Below are 21,289 nucleotides of genomic sequence, written 5' to 3' on the forward strand. Positions count from 1 at the left end.
AGTTTCTCTTTTACTGATAAGCGATGGCTATACCCTCTAGAATGCCAGCAAATACTCTTTGCAAGGTAGTTGCTGTATATTTGGCAACTGTTAAAGTGTCAGAGGTATGACTCCTGGTCATCTCTATTAACTATATTTATCTGAGCTATTTTCCTTTCTGTTCATTCATGTAAGTTCTATTTTTGTGCCACTTAGGTTCTGTGCTTTGATATCTGGATTTGAGAGTACAATACCTTGTGTATGTATCAGTCTCTTTTCTTTGTCTTTGGGCAAAGGAAAGACCCTAGGGAACTGCTAGAACTGGATGTAACCCCATGGACACAAGGTCCTGATGAAAATGGTAGCAAATGCCACTCATGAGTATCTGATAATATATTTTTAAGGTTCTCTCTAGTTTCACTTTTGAGATTTGAACACAGGTACCTAGCCATTCCCTAGTAGATCCCACCCATATGGCTATAGGTGATAATAGTAATTGCTACAGAAGCAAAACTACCAACAAGATGGCCCTGCCTATTATCAGAGATTAGGGAAGCAATGACTGCCTCATCACCTTAGGACAGGTCTACAAGAACCAATAAATGAGTCTTACCTGTTAATTGCTATTTATTGCCTCTGTGTATCTAGCTACCTTGAGTTCCTAAGGTAATCTGGTATACTGGTACTGAGTCTGGACTGACAATACAATAGGATCCATAGGAAATCAGTTCCTATTGCAGCTATAGCTGACTTATGCCTCCCTTTTTTTCATATAATGTGACTTCCTCTTCCCCACTACCACGCCCAGTGATATTTTGATTCCATTCAGACTTCTTAACTGAAACTCTGTGCCCAAATTTCTTCTTCTAAGAAGCCTTCCTTCATCTTTGGTATTTCACCTAATTATTGACCTGGTTCTGTCCTCCTAGATGCCATCCCAGTGCTATCCTCTGATTTAGACAAATTAACTATACATGAATCTGTTTTCTATTTTGGTATCCCATGTTCCAACAACTAACAAATATACCTTATTAATTGTTTAACATCTGTTCCTAACTATTAGCTACCCCTAAATGGCTATTTACAGACTTGCTTGTACAGTAGGTTGACCTTTGTAGAAACTGCTTGTACTGTTCAGAATTGATGTTGAACATGACATTAGTTCCCTTCCTTTTCCCTTTGTTAACTGTTTTTCTCTCTGTCCTATGTATCAGTACTGGTTGGTAAGAATTATAGTCACCTTACCTCAACTTGTGCATTAAATAACATATCCCATTTCATTATGTATATTTTCAGTATAGGGGCCCCCCAACATCTACAGAGAATAAACTGTTGTGTCCAAATTTACCTCAAAAGTCAAAAGGTAACCTTCTGCCACTGTACCTCTACAATCAAGATTATTGTTTTTAAAAAACTATATGCAGAAAGGCAGAGGGGCCTAGAAAGGATACCTCTGAAGCTTTAATTGCATGAAGAATACAGACAAAATCAGACCAGATAATTTTAGGGATCATGAATCAGAGAATGAGGGTCTAGAGTAAATAGAAAGGAAAGATGAATAATGAAGAGAGTAAGAAAAATCTTTTTTGGAAAAGGATACCAAAGAGTGAAATTTTAAAAAAACTAATAAACAGGAATAGCTGAAGGGGAGGAGAGAAAGGGAGAATCTGCTTGACTGAGAGCAAAAAGGAAAAGGAAGAAATTTGTAAGTAGATAAAATAAGGAGAGAAAAAACAACTATTAAATAAAATCCTAAAGGTAAAAAGATAACAAATGAGAAGAGGGGATGAGGGTGGGGGGAAGAGAGCTAGTGGGAACCTACAGGGAGCCAGTGAGGCACTTAAAAAGCAAACAAAAAAAAAGGCTAACATAACCAAAAGAACATAATACTGTGTTTCCAGCAGAAGATGGGAAAAAATAACAACCTGAAAAAAAAATTTTTAGACAAATGGAGGAAAACTTCCTCCTAAATCACAGCTTTGAGCATAAATGGATTAAACAATTCAATAAAATGGAAAGGAGTGACAGATTACATTTTTTTTAAAAAAACACCCATAAAATCTATTGCTTACAAAAAAAAACATTAAAAAAAACAAAGACACACACAAAATAAAACGGAGGAGAAGGAAAAAAAATTTGCTGTGCCTTCATTGAATTAGAAAAAGCAGGAGTTGTCTTCATGATGTCAGACAAAGCAAAAACAAATATTCAAAAAATTAAAAGGAACAAATGTGAAACTATATTATGCATAAAGGAATCAAGGACAACAAACCAATATAAGTAATAAACCTAGTTGCTCTAAATATCTTAGCATCCAAATTCATAAAGAAAACATTATCTGAGCTTCAAGAAGACATCGACAATAACACAGTAGTGACAGGAGACTTCAGTATCCCCCTATCAGTTTTAGATAAGTTTAACAGAAAGATAAAAGGGAAAATATAGAACTAAAAAAATTTCTGGAAAAGGTAGAGTTAAAAGAGTTATGGCGTTTTCTGTAGGGGACAGCAAAAGAATATACATATTTCTCTATACCACATGGAACTTTTACAAAAATGGGCCATGTGCTAAGGCACAGAGATATTGCAAACAGAAATAAAAAGGCAGAAATAGCTAATATGTCCTTTATATACCATAATGCAAAAAAAGAGAAAAAAGAAAAGAGAATAAATTGGTTCAGGGACCACAAGCAAAAGAAACAGATCAAAATAGAAATTTAACAGTGAAATCTTAAATAATTAATGGGTCAAAGAACAGATCATAGAAACAAAGCTGTGTAAAAAAAATAATGATTAAACAACATACCAAAATTTCTGGTATACTGCTAAAGCAGTCCTCAGGGAAAATCATATCCTTACAACCATATATTAGCAACAGTGGAAAAGAAAGGATTAATTAACTGAATGTGCCTTTTAAAAAATTAGAAAATCAACAAATAAACCTAAAATAAGCTCAAAAGTAGATTTTTTATTAAAAATGATATTAAAAATTATAGGAGAAATGGATAAATTAGAAATAAAAAAAGATAAATCTAGAAACTGGTTCTTTGAAAAGATAATAAAATTCATAAACCCTTAGCTAACCTGATTGAAAAGAAAAGAGCAGAAAATCAAATCAACAAAATAGCAAATGAGCAAGGTGAAATCATAGTAAAACCAGAAGAAATAAAAAGAATAATTGAAACTTATTTTGCACAATTATATGCAAACAAAACTGAGAATACAAAATGAATAGAGGAATACTTTCAAAAAGATAAATAAAATTATCAGAACAGGTAGAGATTTTAAATATTCCAAATTTCAAAAAAAGGAAATAGTTCTAGGTGTAAAGAAATTATATGTGGTTTTTGTGGTCAGGCCAACCTATATCACTATACATAGAGTTAAGTTTACTGTCACTTTATTTCTGTGAACATTAAATAGAAATAAAATCGTACAACCAGTTTTAAAGAAAAAGACAAGGACTCGATGAATTAATATAATTAGCTTTTTAGAGAAGAAAACTTGCTTAATCTCTAGGATGATGGTATTGACCTTGAAGAATTTCTGTTAGTTGTTTGATAGTGAATAGTCTATTGGCTAGGATGTTGAATTGCTTTATAAAAAACAGAAGTCATTATCAGAAACTTGTAAATAATTTTAAGAGTTGTCCCCACCACCCCAATCCAAAGGTCCTTCTGGATCCTACTACAATGAAGATTAAATGTAAGATGTAATGATAGAGAAGAGGCACTGATTTCTTGTGTCTTATGAAATCGTTTTCATTACATAATAAATCTGACCTTTATTGGTTTGCTGTTTTTAACTATCAGTCATAGCCTAGAGTGTCTGTGGCTATGTTGCCAATTCTTCAAACTTTCCCTGCCATTTTTGTCATCTTCAGCTTACCATTCCAAGCAACTCCCAACTATCGCTAAATTTCTTCATTCTTTGTTTTCCCCAGACTTATGATTTCTTTAGTGTAAAGAGCTCTCTCTGAGGAGAAAGGCCCTCTACTATTGTAGACTCACTAAGGTTCTTCACCTCAACCCAATATACTTGATATGTTTCTACTGTCTAGTTAGCACCACCCCTAACATGAAGAGTGTTGGCCAACTTCAGAAAGAGGCATGAAAAAAGGAGCTTCCCTTACTGTTGATTCTTTACAAAGTAATCACTAAGTTTGGTATAATTAATAGTATTGTAGTAGTAGACATAATATAAATACAAATACAAATAACAATATTTAGTGTAATAATTTGGCATAATTAATAGGTAACCATCAAGAAACCTATTTGGAAACTAACATTTTCATGTGTTTTATTAAACTGCTGAATAGAAAAATCTAATTCCATTATAAAGTCCTTGAGAGGGTTAAAAAAAAAAGTACTGTACACTCTACATAGCATCTAGAAGGTACTTAATTTGACATGTTCATTTTTTAGATGAAGAAATTAAGTTCCAGAGAGTTTGTGACTTGCCTAACATTATTCATATTAGAATTTAAAAAGAATTTGAATTCAGGCTCCCTGATTCCTAATCCAAATTTCCACTAAACTAAGCTGTGTATAGAGAAATAAACTATATTCTGTGTTCTATGGAAGAACAACATATTATCTAAAGTATCTCAGTTATATAACTTTAAATTACCTCTGTCATTTAAGTGAGGTGAGATAAATTTTTATTTTCACTTTTTTAAAGACAAGGCCAGTTTTGCTTTAATAGTGAAGTACAATTTTAAATTTCAGAGAAAACGTGTAAGTACAATAGAAGCTCATTATTGAGATAGATATTACAGTTGCAAATGCTGGGGTTTTTTATGAATTTCTGTTAAAGAAAATAAGCATATTAACACCAAAAATGCTATCTCATAGTGTCTTTTTGCTAAATATAATTTCATTCAAATTTTTATTATAATACCTCATTGTATGTTTTGTAAGATTAAAGCACAAATATTAATATGAAACTTCCCAATGGCTCTCTGATATTAAATACTTCCTAAGAAATAGAATATCACTACCAGAATTTATGATAATATTTGGTTTGTACAGTTATAAACTGTGAATTAACCAGTTTTTCCTATGGGTTCCATTAAGATACCTTGAAATGTGTAATTGTGTAGGATTATTCTGGTTGTCTTAAATTTTTATCTTTGTTACTTACATAATATGGTTAAATCATATGTATGCTGCAAGATCCCAATGGAGGGAACCATTGCAGAAATGTCTCTTAAGGTAATGACTTAAAATTTACATATGAACCATCCCTGCAAACAGGTTCAAAGATTTATTTCTTTACTTGGGTATTTATTTTGGTGTAGACCTTTTATTTTACTGAGATAAGGAAATCATTGTGAGGAGACTCCCTCTGCCAATGCAATTTGGCAAACGCGCCACAATTTGTAATCTTAAAGTGTTACCTTGGACACTAAGATATTAGTGACTTACTCAATCACACAGCCAGTATGTGTAAAAGGCAGAACCTGAACCCAGGTCATCTAAACCAGATCTTTATATCCCAAGTCCAGTACTTTTTCCCCTATGACTATATTGTCTCTCTTCATACTTTGCGTACAGTTCAAATAACATCATTATCAGCTAATTGTTATAGTAGTCAGTAAACATTTATTAAGCACCTATTATGTGCTAGGAACTGAGATAGATAGAGGAGACACAAGAATAAAAGGAACAGTTCAAGGAATTTACATTCTCTTTGGGGAAGAAAATAATTATATGAGAGTTGCATAGACTCTGGAGTTGGGAGAATCCACACTCAAAATGGCAGACTGGATCTCCAAGAGCAAAGCTACTGCCCTTTTTCCCTTCACGTTCTAGGAGTATCCTTGAGTGCCCATGGAGTCCTTTTAATGCTGTTATTCTGAGCCCCCATTGCAATGTGCCATGTCTTGATTTCAATCAGCAATCCAACTTATTATTTCCCCAGTATCATTTAACCTGTTGACATCTCTTCATTTTTATCAGTAAACAATCAATACCTATTATCTTTACAAAGGGATGTTTACTGAAAAGATATAGCAAGAACAGAAGTCCAAAGACATCCTTCAAATACCGAATATACTCTTCTGGCTCCTGAGGGGCAAGTGAACTCAGCTCTTGGTCAAAGTGAGTTTATAAAATGGCTGTTATAAGCATTGTTTCCATGAAGTTAAATTCTGAATGAGGCATGGCCATTGGCTGAATGAATCTTTTGCTCACAGGACATGGTCTCAGCAGCTGAGTTGATTCCCTTCTGGGCTGTCCCTTAGGTTGCTCATCTCAAGGGGTTCGTCCATCTTTTCAAACTCATGTAATTGTTCTTTCTTTAATACTCCTTCATCTAAAGTCAGGAAAGACTATAACAGAGACAGAAAAACCATAGCACCATGTGTTAGAAGCCCCATAGTGACAAGATAGAGGAGGAGCTGCACTGCCTAGAGACTTAGAGCGTTTTTTTGCCCTCAGTCAAAAACCACAAGAGAGGGGAAAAAAAATTGTTAGAGGCTTTTGTCCACACATGTAGCCCTGGCTTAGGAGCCAATTAAAAGGCTTTTCTTACTCTGAAATAGAGAGGAAGACCCACCATTATATATTCCTGGAGATAGGCTCACCACCAGATTGACAGCAAAGGATATTCCATATGCTCAAAGGCCTGGGTTGCTGCTTGACAAACCCCTTTGTACATGTATTGCCAAGGCTCACCTATTATATGTACCTTTGATTCAGTCTCCCCCCCCCGTTTCCAGCAGATTGTCCCCGTCATTACATTCCTTGTTCAGTCGTCAATTTCTACCTATCTACTGGTTTCTTCAGTGCTTTCTACAAACAAACATACCAGTGTCTCCCCACCATCTTCAAAGAACCCTCACTTGATCCTACCATCCATGTTAGGAATCATTCTACATCTCTCTTTACCTTCTCCACTAAATGCCTTGAGAAATCCATCTATATGCATTTCCTCTACTTCTCATCTCACCCCCTTCAAAACCCTCTGCATTCCAGATTTGGACCTCATCATTCTACTGAAATTGCTTTCTTCAGATTCATCAGTGATCTCCTAATTGCCAAATCTAATGGTGTATCCTTCCATTCTTGTCTGATTTTGTTCTGTTTTAAAATATGTCCCAGAGTTGGGAGATGGAGTGCTTTTTGGGAAGAAGGTCAAGGAGGTCATCATTGCTAGATCACAGAGTACATGGAGAGGAATAAAATATAAAATGACTGGAAAGGGAGTAGGGTCCAGTTTCTGAAAGACTATAAAAGCCGAAGAGAAGATTTTATATTTTATTCTGCAGGCAATAGGGAGTCACTCAAGTTTATTACTAAAAAGAGTATGACATGATCAGGTCTCTGCTTTAGGAAAATTAATTTTGACAGGTGAGTGGAGAATGGTTGGAATGGGATGATACTTGAGGCAAGGAGACCAACCAGAAAGCTATCATATGAAGTAGAATAGGGATGAAGTAATGAGGACCTGTACCAGAGGGGTGGCAGTGTCAGAAGAGAGAAGGGAGCGTATAAAAGAGATGTTATGCAGGTGGAAATGAGAGGACTTTGCAACTTGGATATGAGGATTAGAGAGAGTAAGGAGTTGAGAATGACACCTAAGATTCACGTGAGCCTGTGCTCTAGTCTTTCTTAATAACTGTATTATGTTCTCTTAGAAGGCAAAAGCCATGCCTTACACTTTTTCTACACTTTGTAAGTGCTGAGCTCATAACAAGAATTCAGTGAATACTTAATTGATACAACAGATATTTATTATTATCTGCTATGTACAGGATACTATAAGGGGTATGTGAAGAAATATAAACATTTAAACAATTTCTTCTCAAGAAGAAGAGACTTTTGGTGATACTAATTTTTGATAGTCAAAATCACCCTACTTGTATATGTCCTTATACAATCAGAATCTATAACTTATATTTTATTTCTTTTGCTCCTGCTATCCATTAACTTGCATACAAATGTAATCTCTGATCAATATGTCATTGTTCTTTAATATAATTCTTGTAGAGAACATTTGCTTGTCTAGTTGCAGGATCATCGTTTTCTATTTCGGACTTTAGATAGGCATTGTATCTCTGCCTGGAGAAACGAATAATTAATATTGTATCTCTTATATATATATATCTCAAATGTAAAAGGTCTTACAAAATGTGACCTCAGACCTAAAGGATATTGCTAGTTGGAGTGAACATTTTCTGCCTTACCAGGAAAAATGTTCTTTGGACATTTTATTAAGAGATAGATCATTCTCCTTATTAATCCTTTATTAATGGAATATTTATAGAGTAGATGACCTGAATTTTCTAAAATCTATGCTGTGTGTAATACAAATAGTTCTAATATAATTATATCAAGATTGTGAAATCACAGAATTTCAAAGTTGTAAGGGAACTCAGTAGTCATTCATTCTGAAATGTGAATACCTGAAAAGAATCTCCTCTATAGAATATCCCATCCAGCAGGTTATATAGCTCATCTTTTCTTGAAAACCTCTCTTAAAGATAAACTCATTACCTACCAATGCTGCCTATTTCACTTTCAGTTAAACTATATTGGGGATTTTTTTCTGACATAAAACTTAAATTTACCTTTCTGCAAAGCATACATTGCTCCTTTTCATAACCTGTGGGACAAAACAGAGTAAATCGAATTCCTCTTCCCATTGATAGCCCTCATATACTTGAAGGTGGTTATTAAGCAACTATCAGGTCCCCCATTAGTCTTATCTCCTTCAGGCTAAACATCACCATTTCTTCATTTGATTTCCATATCCTAGTTGCCCTCCCCTGGATGCTTTTCAGCTTATCAATGTCTTTCCTTAACTACAGTGTCCAGAGCAGTACTCTGTAGTACAGAAGACTACAGATGAGGTATAACAAAGCAGAGTAAAACAGGGTAATTGCCTCATTACTCCTAAAAGCTGTATCTCAGCCCAAGATTTCATTAGCACTTTTGACTCATATCAGATTTTCAGTCCACTCTAATCTCTTTTTTTACATTTAATTTTATTTTATTCTCAGTTCTGAATTCGCGCCTTCCCACTTACTCCCACCCATTGAGAAAGCAAGAAAAACAAAACCTATTACAAATATATGTAGTCAAGCAAAACAAATTCCCACATTAGCCATCATATCCATAATATATACTGTATGTATGTAGATATATACACATAGTACATACAAACATATACATAATGTACGCACACATTATATATGTTCTGTCTAGAGATAGCATATTTCTTGCATCCTTGAGCCCTCTGAAGTAGTGGTTGATCATTGTGTTGTTCAGAGTTCCTAAATCTTTCAAAATTGTTTGTTATGATATTGTTGTTATTGTATAAATTGTTCTCCTGGTTCTATTTACTTCACTTAGGATAAGTTCAGTCTAGTCTTTCTAAATTTTTCCAAAACCATACCTTTCATTTCTTGCAGCACAATAGTATTCCATCACATTCATATACCATACCTTGTTCAGCCATTCCCCAGTTGAGAGGCATCCCCTCAGATACCATTTCTTTGCCACCATGAAAAGAAACTACCATAAATATTTTTGTACACATGGGTGAGGAAGAGGAAGGGAATAAACATTATATAGTGCCTACTATGTGCAAGGCACTATGCTCAGTACCTGTTAACAAATATCTAATTTTATCCTAACAACAGCCTATGAGGTGGGCACTCTTATCCCCATTTCCCAGTTGAAGAACGTGAAGCAAATAAGCTAAGCCCAAATTAAGTGCCTAAGGTCACTTAGCTAATAAGGATCTGAGGCTATATTTGAACTCAGGTCTTCCTGACTCCAAGCTTAACATTCTATCCACTGCACCACTATTTGGATCCTTTTCAGCTATTTATTGAATATTTGTTAAGTGCCTACTGTGTGCCAGGCACTCTGCCAAGCACTGGTGATATATAGATAGTCCCTATCCTCAAGGGGGCATGATGAAGTCTTGTAGCTAGGTCAGAAATTATGAGATGCCTCCCTCCTTAAGTGGAGGATCTGGAAAGAGATCTCCTATGGAAAAGGGAATCCACAGGCTTGAGTACTGAGGAAGTATGAGTTTTAGAATTGATATGATCTTGATGACGTGGCTACCTTCCCTTAAATGGAAGATCTGGGAGGAGCTTTGCTCTGATATCCACCTACTACCCTCTGCAGTCAGAGGAAGGGAGAGGCCCCAGGGGCAGGGGTTGCTGAGAAGGAATTAGAGTTGATGAGATGTTGCAGGAAAATGAATTTCTGGAGATAGTGATAAAGTTGAGAAGAGCATCCAGGTGGGAAATCATCTCTTTGGGGTGTAGACCTAGCAATAGTATCACTAGGTCAAAGGGTATGCATAGTTTATACCTTTTGGAGCATAGTTTCCAGAATGGCTGGACCAGTTTATATTTGTACTAATAGTACATTAATATACCCATTTTCCCATATCCTCTCCAGTATTTGTCAATTTCCTTTTGATGGGTGTGAAGTCATGCCTCAGAATTGGTTTTGGGGGGGGGCAGTTAGGTGGCACACTGGCCCTGGAGTCAGGAGGACCTGAGTTCATATCCGGCTCAGACACATAACACTCACTAGCTGTGTGACTCTGGGCAAGTCACTTGAACCTAATTGCCTCACCAAAAAAAAAATTTAAGCAGGCATAATTCAATTTATTTATTTTTTAAAAACATCTGTGTGGTTGCCATAGCAGCTGCCTGGGTCCTCTGGACAGACATGCGAGTGTGAGTCTTCACGAGATGGTTGGTGAATTCCTGATAGGGAGACTTGGTGAACACAGTCTCCTTCCACAGGGCTGGGGTTAGACAGCTGTATGTTTTGGAGATGGCATCAAAGGTAGCTTTAGCAAAGTTACCCAGCGTAGCCGTACAGCCCCTTGCAGATGTGTGGCAGTCATCAATTCCAGCCATCCTCAGGAGCTTCTTAGGCACAGGAGCTGAGACAATACCAGTATTTCTAGGAGTGGAGATCAGGCGCAATAGAACCAATCTGTGGGACAGCTGAGTGGCACAGTGGATAGAGCACCAGGCCTGGACTCAGGAGGACCTGAGTTCAAATCCAGCCTCAGACACATAACACGTATTAGCTGTGTGTCCGTGGGCAAGTCACTGAACCCCATTGCCTCGCCAAAATAACCAATCCACATTGCCCAGCAGGCTTGCCAGTCTTGTTCCCCCAGCAGCCACATCTCACAGGAATGATGGACAGCTTGGCCAGAATGACAGCACCACAAATAACTGTAGCCACTTCCTTGGAATACTTGACACCCCCACCAACATGGCCATTGTAGCCACTGATGGCCACAAGAGCCATGAACCTGATACATTGTCCAGCTCTAGTTTGTTTCTGAACAGGCATGATCTTCAGCACCTCATCTTTCAGTGAAGATCTCAGGAAGAAATCTATGATCTTCCTTGATAGGAAGGGAGAAAAGATAGATCTCTTGAAAACACTTCATCTTCATGTCTTTGACTAGCCAGCCCAGCTTAATGACAGGAACCCACTCCTTGTCTTCAGCCTTTCCTCCTCAGGCCCCACGGCCTGATACAACAGCCCTGAGATTGACCTCAGCCCTCACTACCAAAGCCATCATGGAAGCCACCTCAGCCTCCTACTCCAGGGCCCCAAAAGACCCCCTGCTCCTCCTACAGCCCTACACCATTTAGAGTTCATTAGAAGTAATGAGTAGTATTGTTTTAGTGTTTATTTCTCTGATTAATAGTGATTTAGAGCATTTTTCATATGGCTATTGATAGCTTAAATTTCCTCCTGCAAACTGCTTATCCTTTGAATGACTTATTCTTTACATCTTAGAAATGAGACCTTTATCAAAGAAACTTGCTACAAGAATTTTTTTTCCAATTTCCTGCTTTGCTTTAATTTAACCTACATTGGTTTTGTTTATGTAAAAACTTTTTAATTTTATGTAATCAAAATTGTCTACTTCGCCTTCTGGGAACTTTTCCATCTCATTTTTGCTTATGAATTCTTCCCTTATCCATAGATCTAACAGATGCTTTCTTCCCTACTCCTCTAATTTGTTTATGATATTACCCTTCATGTCCAATTCATGTGTCCACTTGGAGCTTGTCTGTGGTATAAGGGGTAAGATGTTGACCTTTCCTTAGTTTCTGTAGGAGATTGTAGAATTTTTGTAGGATAGTGAATTCTTACCTCAATAGCTTTGAGTTTATCAAGTATTAGTTTGTGGGGATCTTTTGCTTCTGTAAATTGTGTATCTAATCTGTTAACCTGACCAACCTCTATTTCTTACCCAGTACCAAACTGTTTTGATGATTATGGCCTTTCTAGTATAGTATATGATTTGTTACTGTTAGGCCCTCATTCCCTTTTTTTTTTCCCATTAATTCTCTTGATGTTCTTGACCTTTTTTTATTCTAAATGAATTATGTTAGTATTTTTTCTATTTCTCTAAAGTGATTCTTTGGTAGTTTGATATAACACTAAATAAGTAAATTAATTTAGGTAGTATCATTCTTATTACATTATTTCCTCCTCATGAGCAGTTACTATTTCTCCATTTATTTAGATTTATTTTTGTTTGTATTCATATAATTCCTGAATTTGTCTTGGCAGTTAGATTCTCAAGTATTTTTTGTGCTGTCTGTTGTTATTTTAAGTAGATTTTCTCCATCTCTTCCTGCTGGATTTTGTTGGTAGCAAACAGAAATACTGATAATTTGTATGTATTTATTTTGTATCCTACAGCTTTACTGAAGTTGTTAATTATTTGAATAGGTTTTTTGATCGATTCTTTAGGGTTCTCTAAGTAACCATCATATCATCTGCAAAAAGTGATAATTGTTTCCTTATTGCCTGTACTTATTCCTTCCATTTCTTTTTCTTAGGTTATTGAAATAGCTAGCCGTTCTAACATTATATTGAAAAATAACAGTGTTAGTGAACATTCTTGCTTTGCCCCTGATCTTGTTAGAAAGGCCTCTAGATTATCCACATTGCAGATAATTATTACACTATTAAATTATTAATGTTGTTTTTATATTGCAGATAATGCTTGTTCTTGGTTTTAGATAGCTATGTACCTAGGACCCAAGATGATGACCCTCCCCTCCAGCATCTCTAGATATAAGTTCCATTCTCAGTCCACTTTGCATCTGTGACCTGGAATCGAGTAGCGGGCAACAAGAACAGCCAGATAGTACCCACTCCTGCTTCCTACTCAAGTTCAGAGATCCCCTAGAATCTCGCTCTGCCTCAGTGCTTCCTTCTCTGGTGCCCATTCTTTGTTCTCTTTCAGTCCCTGAGCCCTAGAATGCTTAGCACATAGGGGATTCCTGACCAGATCCCACCTGTAGTATATGGAGACCTGTATCTCCATAAGCCACTCTGGGCCAGAAAATGACTTGTTCTTGCATTTCCTTATCAAAATTCATTTTGGTGCATTTTCTATATCTTTGTGGCAGAATTTTAGTGGGGGAGCTCAGCTGTACTTCTTACTAATCTTCTGCCATGTTGATTCCACCTCCAAAGAAGTCAATCCCTATATCTTTTTCAGATGTCATGCTATCTAACCATGCCTTCCCTATCTTGTACTTTGTGAAGACAGTTATGTGATAACTTTAAATTTCTCCTCAATAAATTTCATCTCATTCAATTCAACCTAATATTCTATGTAAAATACCTTTTTTGATCCTCATTCTGTCATCTAATGTATTATCTAACCAACCTAGTTTTTGTCATCTGCAAATTTAGTAATTGTTTCATAATCCATAACCTCCCTCCCCTCCATGGAACTCATAGGGAGCAGGCGTGAGGAATACTAGCAAGAGTGATATATACTGGGGACTTGGTATGGCCTTGGACTGTTATGGTAACTGTGAAGGACTAACAGGAATTGTGAAATAATGGAAAATTAGACCCTGGACATACCACTCATTAAGCTAACACCCAAGTTAGTGTGGTGCAGCTGTTCCTAAGAGTCAAAGGAACAGATAAGGTGCCGTCAAATTTTAGACTGTCCTTCCTCAAAACTGTTGTAATAATCATCTGGATGTCATCATGGAAGTAATGGCATTCTTTTACACTGTGGTACCACAAGGAAGCAGTATACACTAAAACTAAAGTTGAAGAGCTCTAGGGTATCCTGTCAAATAAGAAGAAAGAAAAATTGAAAAGTATGAGGTTGTTGAAAATCTTTACTTAATTCAAACTTCAGAAATTCTACTTAGTACTGAACCAGATGACAAAAATTATATTAATTTCTCAAACAACTTTGAAAAATAGATGGGTGCACTTAGACTAGAATTTCAGAAAGCTGTTTATAGTTTGATAGCAAGAACCCAACTTGCAGAGCAACTATACCTGAACAAAATAGTTCTAGAAAGCTGACATGTATTTTACTCATTGTGAACAAATTAATTCTTCCCAACATATTTATCAAATAGATCTGAAAACATTTTGGGACCTGCACACAAAAATATATGCAGTAGTTTTTGCCGTAAGAGGGAATGTGGAGCTATCACATATGGAGGATCAAATGAGGTAATATTTGTAAAAAGTGATTAGCACAGTGTCTGGCACATAGTAGACACTATATAAATACTTACTCCCTTCCCCCATCAAGAAATACTTTTTCTAAGGACAAAGCATCTTTGTCACCAGGCCACTATGTTACCCGTGCTGCCAAAGTAGCAGTAAAGTAAAAGAATCTTTGAAGATCTAGAGTAAAGCACTACAAGATTGCATTGTATCTGAGTTGCTCACTGAATAGAAAGTATAAACTCCATTTTTAGTCAATTAAAAGGATCAAAAAAGAACTATAGAATGGAATCTGAAACAAAATTACAACTGAACTTTGAGATACTTTAGTTTCTCAGAGCATCTGTAAAACCAAAGTTTAAAGTGATGCAAGGAGGCAAAATAGCCCTAATGGGCAGGGGGTGGGGGACATTCAACATCAAATAAAAAAATTATCCTCTGGAAAAAAAAAACAAAGGAGAAGAGGAAGGATATGGATAATTTCTAACTCATCGATGTAGTCAGAAGAGGTACAATGCAGCAAAAATGAAAATTGGATTAAATACAAACCGAAAGGTTGTTGTCTATTGTTCATTTAACAAATGACAAAATAGTTGAGAGGTGAATGAAACTCTAGAAAGTGGTATAATTATGGGACAGCTAGGTGGCGCAGTGTATAAAGCAACTGGCCCCGGAGTCAGGAGGACCTGAGTTCAAATGCAGCCTCAGACACTTAAGTAGCTGTGTTGCAAGTCCCTTAACCCCAATTGCCTCTAAGAGAAAGAGAGAGAGAGAGAGAAAGAGAAAGACAGAGAGAGAGAGAGAGAGAGAGAGAGAGAGAGAGAGAGAATGGCGAGATTGGATCAGAGCCATAATCATTTTCTACAGTATTTCATGGTGGCACTTGAATTGCTAGCAAAGCTTCATCTCAAATGCATTTCTTTTGATGTTGTTCTCAGAAAACTGTTTATTCTATAATGAATTGTCATTTTCTTTCATAGTAGTTTTAAATTTTTTGATTCAAAACATTTTTATTATCTCTCCTTCCAACTTCCCTCACAAGAAACGAAATCCTCCTCTCCAAAAAAAATGCATAATTAAGCAAAGCAAATTACCGTATTGGCTATGTGTCCAAAAATATATGTCCCATTCTTCATCTTGAGTCCATCCCCTCTCTGGCAGGAAATAGAGAGTAGGGTTCTTATTCATTTCTCTGGAAATGTAGTTTGTCATTGCATTGATCAGTGTTCTTTGATCAGTTGTTTTTCTTTATTATATTGTTACTGTATAAATTGTTCTTTTCATTTTACTCATTTAACACTTCATCAATTTGTACATTTCTTCCAGATTACTCTGAAACCTTCCATTTCATCATTTTTAGGGTATAATTTCATTGCTAATATTCACATTCACATATCATAATTTGTTCAGCCATTCTTCAGTGGATGGGCACCACACTTCAGAGTTTCTAGTTTTTTTCCTCTATAAGAAGAACTACTATAAATATTTTTGTACAAAAGGGTCCTTTTCCTTTCATCTTTTGGGATATAGGGTTAGTACTAGTATCACTAAGTCAAAGGGTATTCATAGTTTACTGACTTTTGTGGCATATTTCCAATTGTTTTCCAGAATGGCAAAATTAATTTATAACTCTTCCAGCAGCTCATTAGTGTTTTTTTTCCCTTCCAGAAATTTTCATTTCCCTTTTTTGTCATCTTTGCCAAGCCTATAGGTGCTTAGATTTGCATTAATTTATGTTTTTCTAATTATTTGTGAGGTCATTTTTTCATATGGATGTTAATCAATTTTTCCTTTGAAAATTGCTTAGATCCATAAATTTATTTTATTCTTATTTTCAGTTCCAAATTCTCTCCTTCCTTCCACACTTTCCTCCCAGCCATTGAGAAAGCAAGAAATATGATTCTCATTTTACATAGGAAGTCATGCAAAACATTTCCACATTAGCCATGTCTCCTACCCCCCCCAAAAAAAGGCAAGGAAAATAAAGGAAGTAATAATATGCTTCAACCTGCGCTTTGAGATCATCATTACTCTTTCTAGAGGTGGATAGCATTTTATGTCATGTGAGTACTTTGAAGTTTTGGTGGATCAGTGTGTTGATCAGAGTTACAAATCTTTCACAGTTTATTATCTTTACAGTATTGCTGTTATTGTGTTCTCCTGGTTCTGCTCACTTTACTTTGCATCAGTTCATATAAGCCTTCCCAGGTTTTCTGAAACCATCCCCTTCATCATTTCTTACAACACATCCATATACCATACCCTGTTCAGCCACTCCCCAATTGATAGTTATCCCATCAGTTTCCAACTCTTAGCCACAACAAAAAGAACTGCTATAAATATTTTGTACATGCAAGTCCTCATCCTTTGACGATCTATATGCTTAACCATTTATCTATTGGAGAGCATCTCTTGTTCCTATGAATTGGACCACTTCTTTAATGTCTTGAAATTGAGACCTTTATCAGAGAAACTTGATGCAAAGGTTTTTCCCAAATTACCTACTTTCCTTATATTTTTTTTCTTTTTATTTTTAATTTACTTCTTAATTTTCACAGTCTGCTTTCTGACTTCATTCAAGCGAAATTACTCTCCCTACAGTTACCAATGCTCTTGACTTATCTCATGGCCTTTTCTTAATCCTTATTCTTCCTAGCCTGTCTGTGGCCTTTGGCACTGTAGATCACAATCTTCTCCTTGTTATATTTTTTCTTCCTCTACCACCTTCCCCAGCCCACCCCTATTCCCACTTTGGGAAAAAGATAAGAAGGAGAAAACACCCTTTGTAACAAATACTTAGAATCCAGCAAAACAAATTCTCATATTGGCCATATCCAAACATTTCTCATTCTACCTACTTAGTCAAATATTTCTCTGACAAGAATTCTTCATCATCACAACTCAGGAGTCATGGTTGATCATTGCATTAATCATAGTCTTAAGTCTTTCAAAATTTTACACCACTCTTGTACCAAGAGCGGGGTCCTTGCTTGGATCAGTAATTTCCTCTGTCCTCCCAGTACACTGCTACAACAACGTGCTCGCATGAGAGGGTCCTTGCCTGAATGAGCTGTTTCTCAGGCCCTCTGAACACAGTGCTTCTCCGCACCAGTTGCCTTGCTTCCTTTCCAATTCTGCCACACCTTACATCTTTCTAACTTTCCACTATACCCTACTACATTAGCTCAGGGAAGACTCCACCCTAAGACCACCTTGATAAGTCCCTGCCTGGAATTTCAGTGTTGTGAGAAGGCCCAGCCTCACTGCTTACTTTCACTTTTAGCTCACCCCCTAGCTTGCCACATCCACTTCCTAAGAACTTTGCTTAATATTTCAGGTTTTTTTTAAAAACGAGACCATTTACATAGAGCTCCCTCTTATCTCATCTCACATCACTCAGATGCTTTCTCCTGCCATCTCCTCCTTCCATACTGTCTCACATGAAAAGCTAGCCTGCATCCTTGCCAAGGCAAATCCCTCTTTGTGCATAAGTGACACCATTTCATCTCATCCTTATCCACAGATTGCTCCCTCTCTAATCTTCACTCTGTCACTAATCTTCATTCTCTTCCTGTCTCCTGGCTCTTTCCTACTGTCTACAAATATGATCATGTCTCCCCCATCCTCAAAAAAGCCTTGATCCATCTATACCCATTAGTTATCATCCTATATTTCTCCTCCATTTAGGCTAAACTTTTTGAGAAGATCACCGACACTCAGTGCCTCAACTTCCTTTCCTCACTAATTAAATTTTCATTGTCTGACTATTGACCTCATCATTCAAGCAAAATGACTCTCCAGAGTTACCGGTGATCTTTTGATTGTCATATCTAATGGTCTTTTCTCAATCCTCATCCTCGCAGACCTCTCTGTAGCCTTTCACACTACAGATCCCCCTCTTCTCCTTTCTATTTTCTTCTCTCTAGGTATTTGTGATTCTACTCTCCTGATTCTACTTGTACCTTCCTGCCTGCTCCTCAGTCTCCTTTGCTGTCATCTGAGCCATGCTCATTTGCAATGAGTGTCCCTCAAGGCACTGTCCTTTGGCCTCTTCTCTTTTCCTTCTGTCCTGTTTTGTTTGTTGATCTCATCGTTCCCATGGATTCAGTTATCATCTTCATTCAAATGATTCTCAGAACCAGCCCTAACCTCTCTTCTAATTTCTGTATCTCCAGCTGCCTTTTAGACGTCTTGAACTATATATCCCATAAACATCTTAAACTCAGCGTGTCCGAAACCAAACTCATTATCTTTCCCCAAAACTTTCACTTCTTCCCATCTCAGGGTAACATCATCCTCTCAGCCATCCACACTCACAACCTACTTTTCATCTTCAGTTCCTCACCCTCGTCCTCCTTCCTCGTATCCTGTCAAGTCCTATCCATTCAACCTTTTTAACGTCTCTTATACATGTGCCCAGCTTCTCTCTTACGCTAGACTATTGCTCCTCAGTATTTGACACCTAGGCTATTGCAGTAGCCTTCCGGTGGTCCTCCCTGTCTCAAGTTTCTGACCACTCCAATCCATCCTCTCCTCGTGTGACCATATCCCTCCTCAGTTATCTTAGTGGTGCATTTTAGGTATAACTGCTAAAAAAAATCATCACTATTTTGAAAAGTTAGTTTGTTCTTAGGTTTTCAAGAATTTCAGCAAAACTAATTGTGAAAATGAGGTTTGTTAATTGTATTACTTGGGATCCAAATGTAATGTTAGTTTAATTATTTTATGGCTACATGTATTTGTGCCTATTATTATCTTATTCATCTAATTAGTACATCTTGAAAGCAGTTTAATAAATAAAATTCTCATAATTCACCAATAAGGTATGAAGTTAACACATTCATTTTGCTAGCACTTCTGCTGAAATTTTTTCTGACTAGAAATTATCACCATTCAGAAATCAATCCGTGGATAAAAAAAAGAACCAGAGTATAAGGTCCTGTTTAGAATTCTAATATCTTTCATCTGATTTGTTTTAATAACCTCTATTCTCTTTTATTGGGCTATCTGGCAGTGATAAATAGTATGTTCTAACTTCACAGGTATATGTTCATTTTTGTATTTGTATTTCCTGTCAAAGAACCAAGAGAATTAGATGTTTTCATATACTGACAATTGTAATCAAAGCATAGACCCTAACTTTAACTTAAAATTGTTATCCTATACAAACAACCCCATCAGCAGTGAATCTGAAAATTGAGGCAACTAGACTGCACAGTGCATAGAGCACTGGGCGTGGAGTCAAGAAAACCTAAGTTCAAATGTGGCCTCAGACACTTACTTGCTGTGTGTGACCCTGGGCAAGTCACTTAACCTCTGTTTGCCTTTGTTTCTTCATGTGTAAAATGGGGAAAATAACAGTCCATGCTCTTCAGGGCTTTTGTGATGATCAAATGAGATAATATTTGTAAAGCACTTAGTATACTGCCTGGCACATAATAGGCACTATATAAATACTCGCTATTACTAGTTTTTGTTTATTCTAGTGTTGATGATGCAGTTTGTGAATTGTACAGGCTGTTTGATTTCCATTTTCTTTCTTACTTTTTGATGACTTTACTATCTATTCATTCCTCAGCCAGAGAATGTGCAGGAAAAGTAAAAGGAGAAAAAAAACAGATGAGTCACTTCTGTCACATTTTAGTAGCTCTAAAAGGAAGCGGTTTCCTGGCCAAGGTAGTTAAAATTAATGATGAAAATGTTTCCAAGTTAACTCAAAGTTAGCTGTAATGTTTGTATCGACTTCTGTGTACAAGTGTAACTATGTGTATCAGTACCAAATGCTGAAATTTATTTTTATAACTTTACATAACTAGCAAATATTTATTAAATATTTGCATGTATCCATACAAGGATATTTTTTAAGATTGAGATCTTGCCCTCAGAGAGGCTTATAGTATCATTGAAGAGACAAAACAGTCACACATGATATAATGTTTATTACAAAAAAATTGCAAACCCCAACCCCACCTCTATCACATTGTGTATGTTATCAATTTTGTCACCTTTCATCATCTGGATCCAAAAGAACTGGTCTATGCATTTAATGTATTCAGATGCATTTTCATTCACATTATAATTGTGTATGTTGTTCACCTAGTTTTTCTTTATGTACTCCATGTCCTTTCCAGTAAGTCTGTCCATGTTTTTATAAAATTATCATAGCATTCATGGTTTCTTAAAGTGTACTAATATTCAATTACATTTATACCACAATTTGCTAAATAAGTACCCAAATGATGAATACATTGTTTCCAGTTTATTATTACTATGAGAAAAGAAGCTGCTATGAACATTCTTTTGTGCGTGGGACCTTTCTGTTTTTGACCATCGAAGAAGTGGGATGACTGGGTCAGGGGGTTCCAACAGCCTAATAACTTTGTTCACATGACTACAAATTGTTTTCTGAAAGAGTTTAGCTGGTGTCCAGCTCCACAAATACGTTGCTGCACCTCCGTCTCATTCATTGTACCAGTCTCCTCAGCAGGTCTTCTCTTCTCAGTCTCTCATCATTTTGGCCAGTTTGATGCATGTGGGGCAATGTCAGGTTTGTCTGAAGTTGCAGTTTTCTTGGTAGACTAGAATTTTCATTTTTCTTGTTCAGAGCATTTTTATGCAGCTATTGATAGTTTGCATCTCAAATGCTCTTTGTCAAAAACAGAACTCATTACCTTTGCCCCAAAACTTTCTCATCTTCTTATTTCCCTGTTTCTTTTGAGGAGCATCACATGTTTTTTATTCACCCCAGCTCACAACCTCTCACCTCTTTCCCCTGACCTTTACATCTAATCAGCTAATAAGCCTTGTCAA

General features: G+C 36.5%; 1 protein-coding gene and 1 pseudogene across 2 annotated transcripts in view; one reads left to right on the plus strand and one right to left on the minus strand.

Moving 5' to 3' along the window:
• The window catches only part of MBD5 (methyl-CpG binding domain protein 5), a 442,356-nt gene that overhangs the window by 355,561 nt on the left and 65,506 nt on the right, over nt 1-21,289 (plus strand). The window lies entirely within an intron of this gene.
• LOC110207096 (small ribosomal subunit protein uS5 pseudogene) lies at nt 10,612-11,438 on the minus strand (annotated as a pseudogene).

This window comes from Phascolarctos cinereus, unplaced genomic scaffold (assembly GCF_003287225.1).
Source record: "Phascolarctos cinereus isolate Bilbo 61053 unplaced genomic scaffold, phaCin_HiC Scaffold_726;HRSCAF=1367, whole genome shotgun sequence".
Taxonomy (NCBI): Eukaryota; Metazoa; Chordata; class Mammalia; order Diprotodontia; family Phascolarctidae; genus Phascolarctos; species Phascolarctos cinereus.